Below are 18,052 nucleotides of genomic sequence, written 5' to 3'. Positions count from 1 at the left end.
ATTATTTGCATTACTCACATCAAGAACCATAGACTCAAATTTCATTTGATAATTAACTGCTAAATCCGACCTAATCTGTACACTAAAACCACTTTTTACATATACAGCTAAACCACCACGTTGGTGTAGTAACCTATTTTGCACATACATATTATAACCTTCTATTTCTAATAAAGTAGAATTATAATCCTTAAGCCAAGTTTCTGTTAGGGCCAGGATTTGCGGCTCTGTTTTAAGACATAGCTCATCAAGGAACTCATATTATGTGTTTATTCGTTGACAGTTCATGTTGTAGACATTTCATTTCTCTCATATTCTTCCAATCACACATCTCACACAAAAAAGCATACCGGGAATCCAAACACCCAACATTCTCACTTTCATCATAGTCCCGGTGCAGAACACCATTTATCAATCCACACACATCCAGTGGGCTCCTTTCAAGTTCCCTCAACCTACTGGTTAAATTAACCATTATCAAAAATCAAATATGGGCAAGAGAGAGTCAAAAGAGGAGTACAGAACCATATCTTTCCCAAATAAATTCTACATCTTACAACATCCGAGGACGTATTAACTATCATAATAAAATAAATATAAGAAACAAAAATTAAACAAAACAAATAAACAAACCGGTCGATATGTATACGCATATCAATTCCCAAAATAAAACTCAGTTTGCTTAATATGGCTCACAACATCATTTATAAGCAAATCGAAATTTAATAACCTTCATAATTAGTAACTTTTCATATAACCTCTAAAAAAAAATATATATAATTTCCAAACACTATAAATAACTAGCTCAAAACCACTATTTACATTTTTTACGCTTTGAACCATTCTACCTTTTCAACGTTACCAGCAGATTTAATAGAAAGAATCGGCTGAACCACGGGTGGTATCCAGCACTCAACACCTCTCTCCATCAAATATTTTCTTTTCACCACCAATTCCTTTCTAATTTGGCGCACCTTTCTACTAACATCATCACTAATAAAAACTGGTTTTCCAAACTGCAAGTCCTTTCCTCTTAACTTCTTTGCATTTTTCATTATGCTGTATCGATCCTTATAATCAGTAATTTTGATTTTGATAAAGCCACTCGCTTCATGTACCACTGAAAATGGAGGAATATTCTTCACTTCCATTTCTAATCCCTCATTCAGCACTCTTTTAATGGTATTTTTTGCATTTGACAATGAATCCGTTCCAAAAACAATAAACAATTCCAAAACAATAAGTTGTTTTTTCTTTCCGTATGCTGCAACAAAAGAGACTGATTTTTTAATGATGTAACTTGTGCAAATAAATCATTCACGAGTTTATCCTGATTTTCCATCTTAGACTTCAAAGTATCTACCCGATTATTTGTTTCTCTTGTATCACCTTCCACACGCGTGCATCTTTCTCCCAATTCACGAACTGTTTTTTTGTATATTTTGCACATCAGTCTCCACACTATATAGGGACTCTAATTTCTTTTACGTCTGATTGTAAAGTTTCCAACAGCTCCAAAATTCTTACGATATTTTCTGCATTTGTTCTCTCACATTCCTGTCGCAAGCATTCGCCACTCGAATCCAGAATAGAATCTTCCGGCGAAGGCCTTTTCTTCCCTGTTAAGAGTTTTTGGGCTTGACGTTAGGCTTTCATTTGATTTATCACCACTCTCATTACCACCATCAGTTATTACTTTCTTATCATTTCTCCTTCTCCCCATTCTCTCGGACGATTACGGCAAAACAAATTTCCAAAAACAGGCAATCTTCAATCAATATATGCCACACGGTTCAAAAGTTCTTTACATTTTCATAATTACTGTGACATTTGGTTATTATTTATTCATTCATTTCACTGGCCACTACTAACCCAGTTCATTAACTATATTAACAGAATGATTGCATAACCGCAATCTTCAAAATAAAGGTAAAGTTTTTTCAAAGTCATTCGTTAGTTGTGTAATCAGATAGATAGATAGATAGATCATGTATTTCAAAAGCCCAAGAGCCATATACACACAAACATTATGAAAAATAGAAAAATTACAACAGAGCAAATTACGAAACACACATTAACATGATACATAGCGAAAAATACCTTCTAGTAAATTACCAAAAAAATAACTTTAATTCCATATAATTAATAATAATTAATTGAAAAAACAATTCCTTCTTTCTAATCCCTTCTCTATGTGCGCACCAATACGAAATATTGTGGTTGGATTACTACTTTGTAAAATTTTTGGAAGCATCAAAACAATCCCATGTAAGTAAATTTCCCTTAAATCAGAGAGCACCGGGCACTTTTGGAGAAAATGGTCCAAATCTTCGTCTTCATTCCTACAAAGAGGACACACATACCGACCATCAGGATGTACTATCCCCCTGTCGAACACCATTTGCCTGCTCTGGATTGGAAGGCAATTCGCCCTAAGCTGAATCCATCGACATAAAATCCTAGCCGGTAAATTGAATTTAAAATAAATTTCCTCTCTAAAACTAGGTTTAACCTGATTATAATGATTCAGTGTAGCAGAATTTAAAACCAGGCCTCGCCAATACTGAATTTCTTGACCCTCTAAGATAAATCGTACCTGACTTACTAAATTTGTTGGTAGGTCAGGGGAACCAAGACCGTCATTGCATAAGCAAGCCATTCCCACTCTTTCTAGTAATGACCTAGTTTGGGATGGCCGCGATGTCTTCGAACAATAGCTCAACATCTGATAATAAGCAGCTCTTACTAGTCTATCTTCATTACACATCAACCAAAATTTAAGCATCAAAATAGACCAGTAGAATGGCCTTATTGAGCCCCATCCCTCACCCCTGCTGCCACCTATAACTTTTTTTTGCACTCCAAATAAGGGCATAGCCTCTCTAGGGAGAATGATTACGTAATCGGTCAATGACCTCTTCCTTCAAGGTCAATTTATTTGATGTTTCTATGTGTAATAACTCCGGGACGAAGGTTGCACATGCGCATTGAATTCTAACGGGAACAATGTTATTGATCTAGGACTCGAGGGGGAAGTGAATTTCCGAGAACTTGATTGCGTAATCGATCGTGAATGTCATGGTGTCCAGAAATAGTATTTGTTGTTGTTGCTCTCGCCCAAATGTTATGAGTTTCCCGGAATTTGGAACACCTGTGCTGTCGACCTCAATTCACCTATCGTGAATCCATAATTCCCCTTAGAAACAACAAATTAATTTCCCCTTTCTTGACAGATCAATCAATCAATGACATCATCTGTCAGACTTTAAAAATTTTCGCATAGAAACGATTCTCCAGGAATAGATCCAAGTCATTAATGTCTTTGCCTCGGAAACAACTCTTTGGAGTTCGACCAAAAGGATATTAATAGCCAAAGGCCATGGAAACATTTCTCCAAGAAACATCTTAGCGATGAATTGTTTTAGATCGGGAATCAGGTTTCTTATTAATTTGAAATGCATTAGCACAGAGATGCCAAAAACAAAAGGAACACGCTGAATTACGTTTAGGGATTATTTGGGCGAAACTGTTTTAGACAGATTATGCAACTATTTCGGCGAAAGAGTTAGAGACATTTTAAAAGATGATTTTTGAAGAGATTTTAGAAGAGAATTTAATGGTGAAACTCTGTGGTCGTTATAATACACAAGTTTCATTTGAACAGTGTTGTGAGGTCCTCTAGCCCAACCCCAAAGGGTTCCAATCCTCCTACCCAAACCCCGAAGGAAGCCCCCGGTCCTCAAAGGTCCCCCAAGCTCCCAAAGGGCCACCGGCACCCCCAAAGGCCCCCCCAGACCTCCCACGGCCCCCCCCGGGCCCCCCCAAGGCCCAGCGAGCGCCCCAAGGACCACCGGGGTCCCACAGGCCCTACCCCGGTCCCCAACGGCCCCGCCGGACCCCCACAGGCCTACCCTGTTCTCCACAGGCCCTCCCTGTGCCCCCCAGGCCCTCCCCCGGCCCCCAAAGGTCCCCCGGGCCAGAGAAGAGCTGCCGGGATGCGCCGTGGGCCAGGAAAGCGCCGCAGGATGTGCCGCAGGGATGCGCCGCGGGTCAGGAAAGCGCCGCAGGGGATGCGCCGCAGGGAGGCACCGCAGGACAGCGCTGCAGGATGCGCCGCAAAAAAAAGTAAACTAAAAAGTAAAAATTTCGAAATGTTACCCCCGAGAGTCCCTCCTCAGACCCCCAAAGGCCGGCTCCTGGTCCTCAAAGGTCCCCCGGGCTCCCAAAGGGCCAACCGGCCCCAAGGGTCCCCCAAACACCCTCCCCGGGCCCCCCCAAGAGGCCCCTCGCCATTTTTTTAATATTTTTTTATGGCTTTATTATATCTTTTCTGAACAAGTTCCTTTCATAATGTCATTCCTAAACCCATTTTCCAACCTCAAAGAGTCCCCTCCCCATTTCGTAAATACTTTCTTGAATTTTTTTAACATGGTATTTTTTCAACTTTTTTACGTATCTTAAAATGACATGAAATATGCTTACGGCTCTACCAATCGTACTCTGTGCTTGTTCATGGACACGACGTGGCTTTCCCACTGGTACTCTATGGCAGGTTATCAACACTACCTAGTTTATTGCATGCATTAAATCAGTATTTCTTACGCAGTGGAAGGATAAACACACAATTCATATCTGTAAACAAGTGAAAATGAATTATTCGACGAATGTATGTGCACATGAATAAATTATCGTCGTGTTGAATGCAGACAAGGAGAAATACCTGAACTATGTAACGAGTGCAAGCGGTAACACTATTGGAAATGTATGCATGCGTTGTCATGACAGCGAGAAGTTAGATTTCTTTGGAGTACCCAAGAATTTCAATCGTGTAAACGGCGGATATGCAAGAGTGACGTTTCCAGAGATGTTAGTGCTCAAAGAGAATACTAGTCTAAAACTTTTAGCTGATGACGAAGGGTAACTACATGCTTATATTCCTGGTAACACATTATCGGTTGATAAATCCTATCGTCATCTTTCAGGTATTAGCATACGAAAGAATAGAGGGAGAAGACAAGCATACTCCTGCAATAATGTCATTAATCATATCTTGTCAATATGCCAAAACTGCCATCTATGTAAAAATAATGTGACAGTAGACAGTGAAATCACAGGCAGAATAAAAAGGACATTAGCAGACAATATCATCATTGAATATAAAGATGAATTGACGGAAAGTGAAGCGCAAGTGTACTAAGAATGTGTAATAATTTATATAAAGTATTTTTATATTAATATTATAAATCTCATTATTTCATTAAAATATTTTATTAATTATTTTGTTAATTGTTCATTATTTTAGGGTATGCTAGAACGTCAATCTTTAAGAATATCTATTAAAAAGGTCAGAGATGAAAGAAAAATAATTTTTAGAGATAAAGATACTACTAGCAGGCTCAATGTTTCATAGAAGATAGAAAAGTTCAAGATCTCTTCTGAATTTTACCAAAGAACACAATTCACTTCTAATTTCACCAGAGAAAATAAAAAGCTTCCACGTCAGTTTTAAGTTCACCAAGACATAAAAAATTTAAAGTTCACTTCTAAATTTTTCTGTAGAAGATAGGAAAAGTTATGCTATGATTATGATTATTTTCTATGGAGATAAAAAGTTTCACTTTAATTCTAAATTTTCTTAAATTCAATTCCGACCTTTCTTAAAGAGTCAAATTTAAAGTTCTATTCCAAATATTTTCGCGGGAGACGAAAAGTTGAACTTCGATTCTGAAATTTTCTCAATTAAAATGAAATAAGCTTAGATCATTTCTATTTTCCCAAAATAATATAAAAATTTTCCACTTCAGTTCAGATCTGTCTCGAAGAGATGAAAAATCTAAAATACTGTTCCAAATTTTCTCAACGAAGCGAAGAAAAGTTCAAGTTCTCTTCGGAATTTTAGCAAAGAACACACTTCAATTCTAATTTCTCCACTATCATACTCACTCACTATCATATTACCTTAACATATTTCTTTCATTCCACGCAAAAATCAGTAGGCTTCTTGTCCAGGATTATTACAGGTAAACAGGTTATCCGTGAGATGTAATTTATCACATGTAAACAGGTAATCCGTGAAATGTACTTTTTATTTGAGATGTTAACTGTCCAAAGACTGAATGAAGGCCAAAGTAAGTGACCCTTTATCCGCGTCTCCGGAGACGATTCCATACCTATGCGAACCTGGCGACTAAATCACAAGTTCCGTAGGTGATTATACTTGTTCCGTAAAAGCTGTATTAAATTTAATTTATTGGCTCGGAGCGATTAAGTAGTACAACATTTTCCCTCTAGAGGCGCTGAGGTACGTGGGATCACTTTTGGAGAGTTTTGACTGTACTTGTTCAGTAGATGATTATACTTTGATGAAGACTGACATTTGAGACAAGAGTTGTAAGTTTTTACACTGAGCACACATGGAAACGATGCACCAGAGTTTAAAGGAATAAGGGCACCGAAATAAAAACATCCCCCCCTGACCCATCTTAGGTCTATGAGTACCTGAAAATCGTTATATTCAAAGATGTTTCTTTTGGTTGTTTCGAAATTGTGAAGTTTTTCGGGCAGTATCGTTACGGGTAATTAAATTTGACAAAGCTTTTCGTCAAGTAAAAATCAAAACATTAACATTTTGTTGATTATCCAAGACACCCACTCATTAAAATGACAGCTTCACCCTCTTAAACTATTCAATGTCATATGTTTTTAGCTTTTTTGGTAATTTTTCGCCTATTTTTCGTTTTCTAAATTTAGCATCCGCTGCTATCAAAACTGTAGTACACCATATGGAGTTCTTTCTCTTAAAAATCGAATTCTTGATTTCTTTTTTTTTTCAATAAGACTCATATGGTTGTGTAAGTTTTCACTTAGCCAATTCAATCGGATATCATTTTCATTTTCCTTGGTACTTGAAAATGGGCCTTCTGGATTCTTAATCAAGGTAAAGAGAAAAAATCCCTCTCGTGAAACAAACAAGAGCAAGAGCAAAGTCTCAATTAACATTTCCAATATTCTTATCATACCTGTAGACACGATACTGGTGATTCCTCTTTAAAAATGGTACAAAGAAATTTCCACCGAAATTTCAGAAATTGTGCCATAAAATTACATTTTTTATGCTTTGAGTCCCACCCCTTCCTTTCAAAATAAGATTAAGACCCGGATAACCTATGATTGTCGCGGATCGTTTCCTAATATTATTACTTTATCGGTTTCAATACCAAAATAGCAGGGCCGTATCCAGGATTTTTGTTCAGGGGGGGTTTTACTAATTTTTGACTTTTTTTGGGGGGGGGTTTACTAATTTTTGACTCAGTTTTCGACTAATTTTACTGATTTTTACCTAGGTTTTACTAATTTTCGACTTATTTTTGAGTCGGTCAAAAAATTTCGGGGGGGGGGGGTCAAACCGGGTAACCCCCCCCCCCTGGATACGGCCTTGCAAAATAGCTTCCGAAAAATGTTTTTTCAAAGAAAGGTAAAGAGCCATGTTAAAACTAAAGACTTAATAGGAACAGAAATTAAAATAAATTATCAAGCCAAATTAAAATGACAAGAAGTTACCACAAACAGGAGTACGTCTCTTTCCTATTATCTAAACCCTTTTTCCTATATTTCTTTGTTTTCTATTTTTTAGCATAAAATTTCAATTTGTTAATATTTAAAATGCACAAAATTACCATATTCAAAATGACTTGAATAAATAGGCTCTAATATGATGCATACATATAACCCTATCCCAAAAAACCGGCACATGAAAATTTAATGTGCCTGTTGAAAGAGTAGCAATATTATTTAAGGTACCACGCTCCAGAAAAAATTGCTTAATTGTCCTATGATTAAGATGCAAACAACATAACCCAGGATTAAAGTACAAAAGTCTTGTCGGTGCCACACTTTTCTGGAATGTTATGCACAGTAAACAAATCTAAAGCATTTGCAATGTTAGTTAATAGGATGGATCATGTAGTGCATTTTATTGTTGGTAACGGACAACACTCGAACAACGTCGCGGAAACAATCCATCAAAAGACATAAGCTGTGGCGAAATTCGAGCAGGAAAGGAGAGGGGTTGGGCAAAAATCGATTGGAATCAGAAGAACTCTGAGTAAATAGTACATGAGTAAACAATGGGTTTTCTAGAACATTATGCTCAGTAAACAAATTTAAAGTATTTGCACTGTTAGTTATTAGGTTGGATTATGTAATGCATTTTATGTTGGTATAAATCATACTCAAAATCTTTTAAACCAAAAAGAAGTTATTAGCTTTAGTTAAAGGATAAACAATAAGAAAGCATTACAGACTCCACCAGTAGCGTAATCTTCGTGAATTTTGCCACAGACCAAACTTCTGACTAGACCCCGAATCCGCGCCAAAAAAAAAAACGGCGGCGCGCCGCCGAGAGGGCATCAGCGCGCGGACACCACCACTGATTCTGTCGGTGGTGGTGTCACTGCGCAACTACCGTTTTTTTTTTCGCTTTTGTTGTTATAAATATCGACCGCTGGGTTTAAAAGTTCCACCCCGCTAATCTGTTTATTAAAAATAAAAAATGTCATCGTCTGCTCGCCATGTATATCGGTTCATCGGAAGAAGAAGAAGAACTTTTTCTTGAAACAAAAATTCTACCTTCCACTTCAAAATTCTGTTCATTTTTCTTTCTGATTTTTCGGATGAAAAGAGATAGGTAAAAGAGCATTAGGCAATTCAAGATGTTGTCATAGGCAGCGCAATCGAGCTGTCTAAGTAAGGAACAATATTGGCACAATGTATTATTTTTTTTTCCACACCAGGGCAATTCTTATCAAAAGAAGTGTCATAAAAACTTAAGAACGGGTTCATTCGATTGTAAATTGGAATAACTAGTGCCCTTTTTAATAGTCAAAAGTGATTGGAAGGCAGCTAACACCCGGTCCACGCCCACCCTTTCCCCAAACACATCCAATCAAAATTTTTAAGATAGCCATTTTGTTCAGAGTAACTGATCTCAGGTTACTCCCCCACAACCCTTAGGGCAAGGGTTTTGTAGTTATGCCCTGGAGGTATATAAGAACCATGTTGGCACAATGTATTATTTATTATTTTTTCCTTTAGACCAGGGCACTTCATATCGAAGAAGTTGTCGTAGAAACTTCGAAAAGGGCTCATTCAATTAGAGATTGGAGTGGCTTGTGCTCTTTTTAATAGTCGAAAATGATGGAAGGCAACTAACACCCCTTCCACGCCCACCATTTCCCTAAACACATCCAATCAAAATTTCGAGATAGCCAATTTGTTTAAAGTAGTTGAAAGTTCTGGAAATTAGGTCTTAGAGGATGACAACCACCCTCACAGCCCTTAGGGTAGTGGTTGTAATTTATGCCCTGGGGGCATATACGGTGTTTATAGAAAGCGTTGTCGTAGAAACTCAAAAACGGATCATTAGTTTGGAAATCGAAAAGACTAGTGCCCTTTTTATAAATCGCCAGTGCTTTTTAAGCTTAAAAGATGTATAACAGCAAACGATATTGGTAAGATTTCACATTTTTTTGTTGTTGTTGTTGTTTAAACGATGATACTCTATGTCGAAGAAGTTGTCGTAGGCATTTCGAAAAGGGCTCATTTAACTGGCAATAGAAAGAGCAGACGCCATTCTTGATAGTCGACCGTGGCAGAAGGGAAACTAATCCCCCTCCCAAGCTCATTTTCCTATTCGCCTTATTGTATTTGCAGTTAGAGTTGTTTTATGAACACTTACAAGAGTAATCTGTTAAGTTTTATGCCCAATAAGGTATATCAGCAGTATCCCAAGAACGACTGAGGGTATTATGTTAAAACTTTCAGGGCTTCTTAGTAGAGTTGCTCGTCTGGATTTGCCCACACCCCCGTACAAACAGGTTTTTCTGGTAGTTAATTCTAATCTAGAGGTCAATACATCTTTCAAGGAGGAACGAGTACGCAATACCGGTCCTAGTGTAATTGATTTTTTGGACAATTACCTTTAGTAAAGACTAGTTTGTTAGTAATGTGTCTTTGCTAAAGCTAACTCTCATTGGAAAAAAGGGGTATAAAGCTTTTTGTTTTTGATAAGAATTGCACACTGAATGTATCGTTTGACGTGGGCATTTTTTATGAGCCAATCAGAGGTTGTTCAATATATGATAACTTGATTCGTGGTTGGGATTTGAATAAAAGAAATGGTCATGTTATTTGATTGCGTGTATAGGAATTCCCATGTTATTTGCTTGCAGTTATAGATATTCCCTTGTTATTTGCTTGCATTTATAGGCATTCCCAAGTTATGTGTTTGCATGTATAGGAATTCCCTAGTTATTTTCTTGCGTGCATAGAAATCGCATCGTTATTTGCTTGCAGGTATAGAAATTCCCTGGATATTTGGTTGCGTGTCTATGAATTCCCTTGTTATTTGCTTGCGTGTATAGTAATCCCAATGTTCTGTGCGTGAGTTTATAGGTATTCCCTTGTTATTTGCTCGCAGGTCTATGTATGCCATTGTTTTGTGCGTGCTTTTAGAGTAATTCCCTGATTATTTGATTGAATGTATAGGAACTTACTTGTTATGTTGTTACATGAATAGAAATTCCCTTGCTATTTGCTTCTATGTATAGGAATTCCATGCATATTTGCTAGCATGTATAGGAACTAACATGTTATTTCCTTGCCTGTATAGGAATTCCCAATTTAATTGCTTGCATGTATAGGAAGTCCAATGTTATGTGCTTGCTTGTATAGGAATTCCCATGTTATTTGCTTGCTTGTATAGGAATTCCCTTGTTATATGCTTGCATGTATAGGAATTCCCATGTTATTTGCTTGCGTGTATAGGAATTCCCATGTTATTTGCGTGCCTGTATAGGAATTCACAAGTTCTTTGCTTGCCTGTATAGGAATACCAATGTTATTTGCTTGCGTGTCTAGGAATTCCAATGGTTTTTGCTTGCGTGTATAGGAAGTCCAATGTTATTTGCTTGCATGTATAGGAAGTCCCATGTTCTTTGCTTGCATGTATAGGTATTCCCACGTTATTTTGCTTGCGTGTATAGGAATTCCCGTGTTATTTGCTTGCATGTATAGGAATTCCCATGTTATTTACTTGTGTGTATAGGAATTCCCATGATATTTTAAGGGCTTATGTCCCCCCCCCATGCTATTATAAGAGTTTATGCCCCCTTCCTATGCTATTCCAGGAGTTTATATTCCTTCCTATGCTATTATAAGGGGCTTTTCCGTGTGGTTTTTCTTTACTTGGTACCCATTAAAAACAAAATTTTTGTGTTAAATAAGTAGTTCTTGTATCTTTTAAAAGAGCTTTACGGGGTTTGAGACACTCTGTTGCCTGATTCCGTTTGATTTTTCTTTACTTAGTGTTCATTAAAAACGAAATTTTTGTGTTAAATAAGTAGTTCTTGTATATTTTAAAAGAGCTTTACGGGGTTTGAGAGACTCGGTTGTCTGATTCCGTGTGATTTTTCTTTACTTGGTGCCCATTAAAAAGTTGCTAGCGAAAACCCCGTGTGGATGAGTTGAAATAAAAATTTTTAAAAAGAAATGACTGAAAAATGTTTTGGGGGGATGGGTTGATTGACAGATGGAGGTATTAGCGAATTTAAAGCGGAGGGCGAGTTGCTAGCGAAAAATCTAAGCTAATAGGAGTTTTTGACCGTAAACTCTAGTTTTTTGTCAGAAAATTGTGGAAAATACAATTCGTTGGTTCATAGGTGAAACTTAAGTCCAGGTATGGATAGAAAAATAAACTATTTCTGTAGAATCTGAGCTAATAAGGGTTTTTGACCATAAACTCTAGTTTCCTGTAAGAAAATTATGCAAAATACAATTCTCGCGTTCAAATATGAAACTTAGGTCCATTCTCTGGTTCAAATGTGGAAAAAACCCGTGTGAATAAGTTAAAATGGAAATTTTTTAACAAGAAATGACTGAAAAGTGTTTTGGGGGAGATGGGTTGATTGGCAGAAGGATGTATTAGCGTAGTTAAAGTGGAGGCCGTGTTGCTAGCGAAAAACCCGTGTGGATGAGTTGAAATAAAATTTTTTTACAAGAAATGGCTGAAAAGTGGTTTTGAGGAGATGGGTTTAGTGGCAGATTTACATTTGAGGGTAGTGATAGCTGGGGGCATGGTGCGAGCTCAAACTATAATATAATTAGGGTTTTGAACTTTTAATATAGTTTTTTGAAAGAAATGTACTGACCATAATATTTGATTGCTCAGATTTGAAAATGCAGCCAGTATAGGGATTGAAAAATAAAATATTTATGTAGACTTTGATCAATTAAGGGTTTTTGACCATGAACGCTAGTTTACTGTAAGAAAACGATGAAAAATACTATTATCTGGTTCAAATTTGAAATTTAGGTCAATTCTCTGGTTCAAATGTGAAACTTAAGTCAAGTTTCGGATACTCATAATAATGAGGACTGATGGTTATAATTCAATATTTTTTTTTTTAATAAAAACAAACTATTTTTTTTAAACTTCGAAATTATTCAACTTTTTTTTATATGTATCTTAAAATGACAAAATATACTTACGGCTCTAACAATTGTACTCTGTGATTGGTCAGAGACACAATGTGGCTTTTCCCACTGGTATTTCCATGTCTGGATATCGACAATACCTAGACTCTTGCATGTATTAAATCAGTATCTTTGACGCAGTAGTACGATAAACAAATAAGCCATATCTTTTAAAAAAGTGAAGATGGAGCATTTTAATAAAGTGTGTTCACATGTCAATGTTATAGTACCATTGAATGCGGACATGTAGTCTTTTACGCAATATTAAACCAGTTAGAACTTTAGCACTATTGTAAACGTATTCGGTCAGTTTAACGACATGAGTGTCTATGAGTACATGTATGTATCAAAAAAATTCATCTTGAGATTGTGGTTATGAACGATTTTGATTAATGATATTGTTACACACGATTATGATGAAAAAATACAGATCACATATGATCTCTAAGGACCTCTTCCCAGTGCTTGTGGTAACATGCTACCTATTGTTACACCCCATCATCAACTTTCGGGTATTAGTATTCAACGGAAGATCAAAAGAAGACATGCATAGTCTTCTAGTAATATCATAAACCATATCTTGTCGACGTGTCGAAACTGTTACCTTTGTAAAAATAATGTGTTAATAGACAGTGAAATTGCCGGAAAAATAAAAAGGGTATTGGCAGAAAATATCACTAAGGAATATAAAGATGAATCGATGAAAAACAAAGTACCAGCAAACTTCACTACCATTAATGAAACAATTAATGAACCAAATAATATCAAAGATGAAGTGCATATTGAACATGTGGATAACCCCCCATTAGAAATGTGTTCACATGATAGTGTTATTGTAGCATTGAATGCTGACAAGGAGAAGTATTTGAACTATGAAACAAGTACAAGTGGTAGCACTATCGGAAAAGTATGCGCGCGTTGTCATGACACTATGGAATTAAATTTCTTTGGAATACCAAAAAAATTCAATTATACAAATGATGGATATGGGAAAGTATAATTTACAGAGATGTTAGTACTCAAAGAGAATGCCAACATAAAAATAATAGTTGATGAAGAGGGGTATCTTCATGATAGTGCTATAGGTAACATGCTACCTATTGATAGAATCTTTCGTCGGCTTTTAGGTATTAGCATTCAAATGAAAGCAAAGAGGAAAAGAAAGGCCAACTCTGCTACTAATATCCTAAACCATATCTTGTCTATGTGCCTAAACTGTTACCTGTGTAAAAATAATGTGATAATAGACAGTGAAATTGCCAGAAAAATAAAAAGGGTATTGTCAGAAAATATCACTATGGAATATAAAGATGAAACGATGAAAAACAAAGCACCAGCAAACGTTACTGGCATTGATAAAACAGTCAATGAATTAAATAATACCAAAGACGAAAAGCATATTGAGCCTGTTCATGAGACACCAGTAAAAATTGTGCATGATTTAAAATGGAATAATGATTATTCCACTGATTACGAACCAAGAGAGGACAATAACTACAATATCAAGAGAGAACATGGTGAACCATTTTATGGAACAGATTCAAAATGTCCAAAGTTAATCATTGATATTAATAATGTATCATAATATATTTTTGTATTAATATTCTACATAACACTATTTCATTAAAAACATTACATTGTTATGTCTTAATTTTTTTTTAGAGTAAGCTAGCACATCAAGCGTTTAGAATCTCTATTAAAACATCGACGATGTAAAAAAAGGAATTTGCGTACATCTATTGTCAAACACATGGGATAACATTGTCGAAATCTAGGTATCAGAATAAAGAATTGTAGGTAAGTAAGTAAGCAAGTAAGTAGGTACGTAAGGAAGTAAGTAAGTAAGTAAGCAAGTAACAAACTCTTTCTTGTATTCACCTCATGTATACATAATGCAGAAATTTCATTTAAGAAATTATGAAAAAATTGTAAGCAAGTAACAAAAAAATTGTAAGCAAGTAACAAACCCTTTCCTGAAGTCAACTCTCTGATGAAGACATTTCAGAAACTCCATTTAATAAATTATCAAAAATTGTAAGTACAAAAAAAAGTCATTTCATTCAAGAAACTATGAAAAAATTCTAAATAAGTGACAAATCCTTTCTTTAAGTTACATCATGGATACACAATGCGGAAATTTCATTTAATAAATTATCGAAAATTGTTAGTAAGTAGCAAATTCTCTCTTGTATTCACCTCCTGGATAAATAAAAAAGACATTTCCTTCAAGAAACTATGACAAAATTCGAAGTAAGTAACAAACTGTTTCTTGAATCCTCCTCCTGAATGCACAATACAGATGTTTCATTTAAGAAATTACGAAAAGATTGTAAACAAGTAACAAACTCTTTCTTGAATACACCTCGTTGATACAAAATGCAGAAATTTCATTTAAGAAATTATCAAAAATTGTAAGTAAGTATCAAATTCTTTCTAGAATTCACCTCCTGGATCAATAAAAAACACATTTCATTAAAGAAATTATGACAAAATTATAAGTAAGTAAAAAACTCTTTCTTGAAGTTACCTCCTGGATACATAATTCAGAAATTTCATTTAATAAATTATGAAAAAATTGTAAGCAAGTAAGAAACTCTTTCATGAAGTCACCTCGTGGATACACAACGCAGAAATTTTATTAAGGAAATTATGAAAAAATTGTAAGTAAGTACCAAATTCTTTCTTGAATTCACCTGCTGGATAAACAAAAAGACATTTCTTTCAAGAAATTATGACAAAATTCCAAGTAAGTAACAAACTCATTATTGTTTTCACGACTTAGATATACGATGTAGAAATTTAATTCAAGAAATTATGAAAAAATTCTCATTAAGAAACAATTTCTTTCTTAAAGTCAACTCTTTGATATACAATACTTAAATTTCATTAAATAATTTATGAAAAAATTGTAAGCAAGTAACAAACTCCTTCCTGTATTCACCTCTTGGATGAACAATGCTGAAACTGAATATAATAAATTATAACAAATTTTAATTAATTAAAAAATTCTTTCATGAATTCACCTCTTGGATAAAAAAAAGAAGTTATTTCATTCAAGAAATTATTAAAAAACTATAAATAAGTAACAAATCATCGCTGGAAATTAACTAAAGTGTACAAAACACTTTATTTTTTACTCTAATTATATACAATATTCATAAATTTCATTAAAGAAATTATAAAAAAAAATAAAATTAAGTAACAAAATCTTTATGTATTTTCACATCTTTATATGAAAAAGACATTTCATTCAAGAAATTATGACAAAATTCTAAGTAAGTAAAAAACTCCTCGTTGAATTCGCCGTTTACTTGCAAATACAGAAATTTCATACTATAGGACCTCTACACGTGATAAAACACGTTTTGAAAATACATGCTATTTGCTTGCCTTTACCTGACACCTTTCCAAACGAGCGGGGATCTACCACTGGTTCCTACATATTGCAAAAAGTAACGTGTCTGTGTCGTCTCTGTGATGACACACACATAGAGACGAGACACGCACAGACACGACACACAAACAGAGCCATAGTGAGAGAGATATCCAAAAAGTTGGGTTGTTCTAGGTTCACTTAGAGGGGCGCGCAACTCTAAGTGAACCTATATCAACCCAACTTGTTGGATATATGTCTCACTATGGCTCGTTTTGTTTGTCGTGTCTGTGCGTGTCTCGTCTCTATGTGTGTTTGATCACAGAGACGACACAGAGACGTCACTTTTTGCAATGTGTAGGAACTAGTGGGGGATCCCCGCTCGTTTGGAAAGGTGTCAGGTAAAGGCAAGCAAATTGTATGAATTTTCAAAACGTGTTTAATCACGGGTATAGGTCCCTGATTATGAAAGGTCTGTATTTTGCCAGTAAACGGTGAATTCAAGAAGGAGTTTTTTACTTACTTAGAATTTTGTCGTAATTTCTTGAGTTAAATGTCTTTTTCTGTATCCAAGAACTGAAGAATTCCAAAATCAGTTAAATTTATTTCAAAAGTAACTTTTTGCCCCCCCCCCCCTACCCCAAGGCTTTGAAACAGTGCCTTCACTATCCTCCTTTTCGAGGGCATCCCCGGGTTTCCCCAAAAGAAAATTGGGTTCTCAAATATCTCAAAAATTAACGTTAACAAAAAATTACGATTTGTCTTAATGTACGTATATTTACGAAAGTTAATTTTTGGGGGGGGATTTCCAAGAACCCCATTTTATTTTGAGGAAATTCGGGGTAACCTCGAAAATTCGAGGATAGTAAAAGCACTACTATGGGTGGACATTCTACATAAATTGAAGTAGCCAGTAACAAGGATTTGAGCACCCAATATTTCTTCCTTAATTTATCTGTCTCACTGGTCTGTCTTATTACTAGTTTTTTTCAACCACCGGGAATTAGGTTAAATACAGATATATTTCTCTTTCTTCTTCAATGCAATACTGTGTATGTCAGATTCAGCATACTTGGAGACAAGGAAAGAGCAGTTCGAATAACGTGGGAGTGAATATGAAGTTTATTATTGTTATAAGTTGATGGTCGGTTGTTTTTACAGCAAGATTAATATGTTTTTCGGGAATGTTTTAGATTGTCCAGGTTTTTATGCTAGACTGACTTTACTTTTGTTTTTGTGCCTCTAGATACTTTCCTCAACAACTTTGGTTTGACAGATTTGCGAGTTGGAATATACCCCAGGTTGTTTGAACCGACGGGTTGCTCGCTTTCAAAAATTGTGCATATCAGGAGGCATGCAAAATACGTGTCGTGCCATGCCCACATGTGACATAAAGAAGTGTGGCGTGCCGGAAGTACCATGTATTGCACGAATAGACGTGGCGTACTAAATGTGTCACGCATGGCACTTGGGATGAAGGCCGTATCCAGGGGGATGGGTTAGGGGGCTTGAACCTCACCCGAAATGTTTGCCCGACTCATAAAAACACAACAAAAATGAATATAAACAAATTTTTGATGCGTTTTTAATTTTTTTGTACCCACTCCCCCCCCCCCCCAAATGGTACTTATCTCTTATACCCGCCACTCAAGAATTGCGCTGTGTAAAACCCGAGAACAAACCCGTTTCATCTCTCTGTATTAAGCGACAATTAGCTTACGCTCAGTGGAAAACAAATGGCAGGTGACCAAATACATTGAACTTATTTAATGGGCTATATATTTGAAATTAGGGGGGGAGGGGTAAAGTATTTGGACAGTGTGAAGTTAAAAACAATTCTTACTTCATAATATGCAGAATAATTGCAGCTAACATATTTTGCATTCAGACCCGCTATACTTTACTCCCATCCCCACCTCTAATGTGCAAATATATAACCCAAATTTGTTTCAAAAGTATTATATTTTCATCATGTTTTGGTATTTTCATTAGAATTAACCTAACTTAACTTCTTGAGTATAGTGGTTATATGAGAGAAGTACCGTAATTCGTTTGTAGGCTAACCCCCCCCCCCCAAAAAAAAAAAAATATGGATACGCCCTGCTTGGGATGTATACCTCAAAAGGAGTTGCAGACTGGACGACCCCT

At 35.8% G+C, this 18,052-nt stretch overlaps 1 protein-coding gene across 3 annotated transcripts in view; it reads right to left on the bottom strand.

The window, feature by feature from the left end:
• Positions 1-18,052, bottom strand: part of LOC148941502 (early estrogen-induced gene 1 protein) — a 130,174-nt gene that overhangs the window by 80,952 nt on the left and 31,170 nt on the right. The window contains exon 1 of one of the 3 annotated variants that reach the window (XM_089104292.1): positions 5,959-6,098. The exons of the other annotated variants lie outside the window; for them this stretch is intronic. The gene's annotated coding sequence lies outside the window, so the exon portion shown is untranslated. Of the gene's footprint in view, positions 1-5,958; positions 6,099-18,052 lie in introns of those variants that run through there. 3 annotated transcript variants of the gene reach the window in all.

This window comes from Artemia sp. Qi Xiang Cuo, chromosome 18 (assembly GCF_049724085.1).
Source record: "Artemia sp. Qi Xiang Cuo chromosome 18, ASM4972408v1, whole genome shotgun sequence".
Classification (NCBI taxonomy): Eukaryota; Metazoa; Arthropoda; class Branchiopoda; order Anostraca; family Artemiidae; genus Artemia; species Artemia sp. Qi Xiang Cuo.
This window is presented reverse-complemented; position numbering and strand designations above follow the sequence as displayed.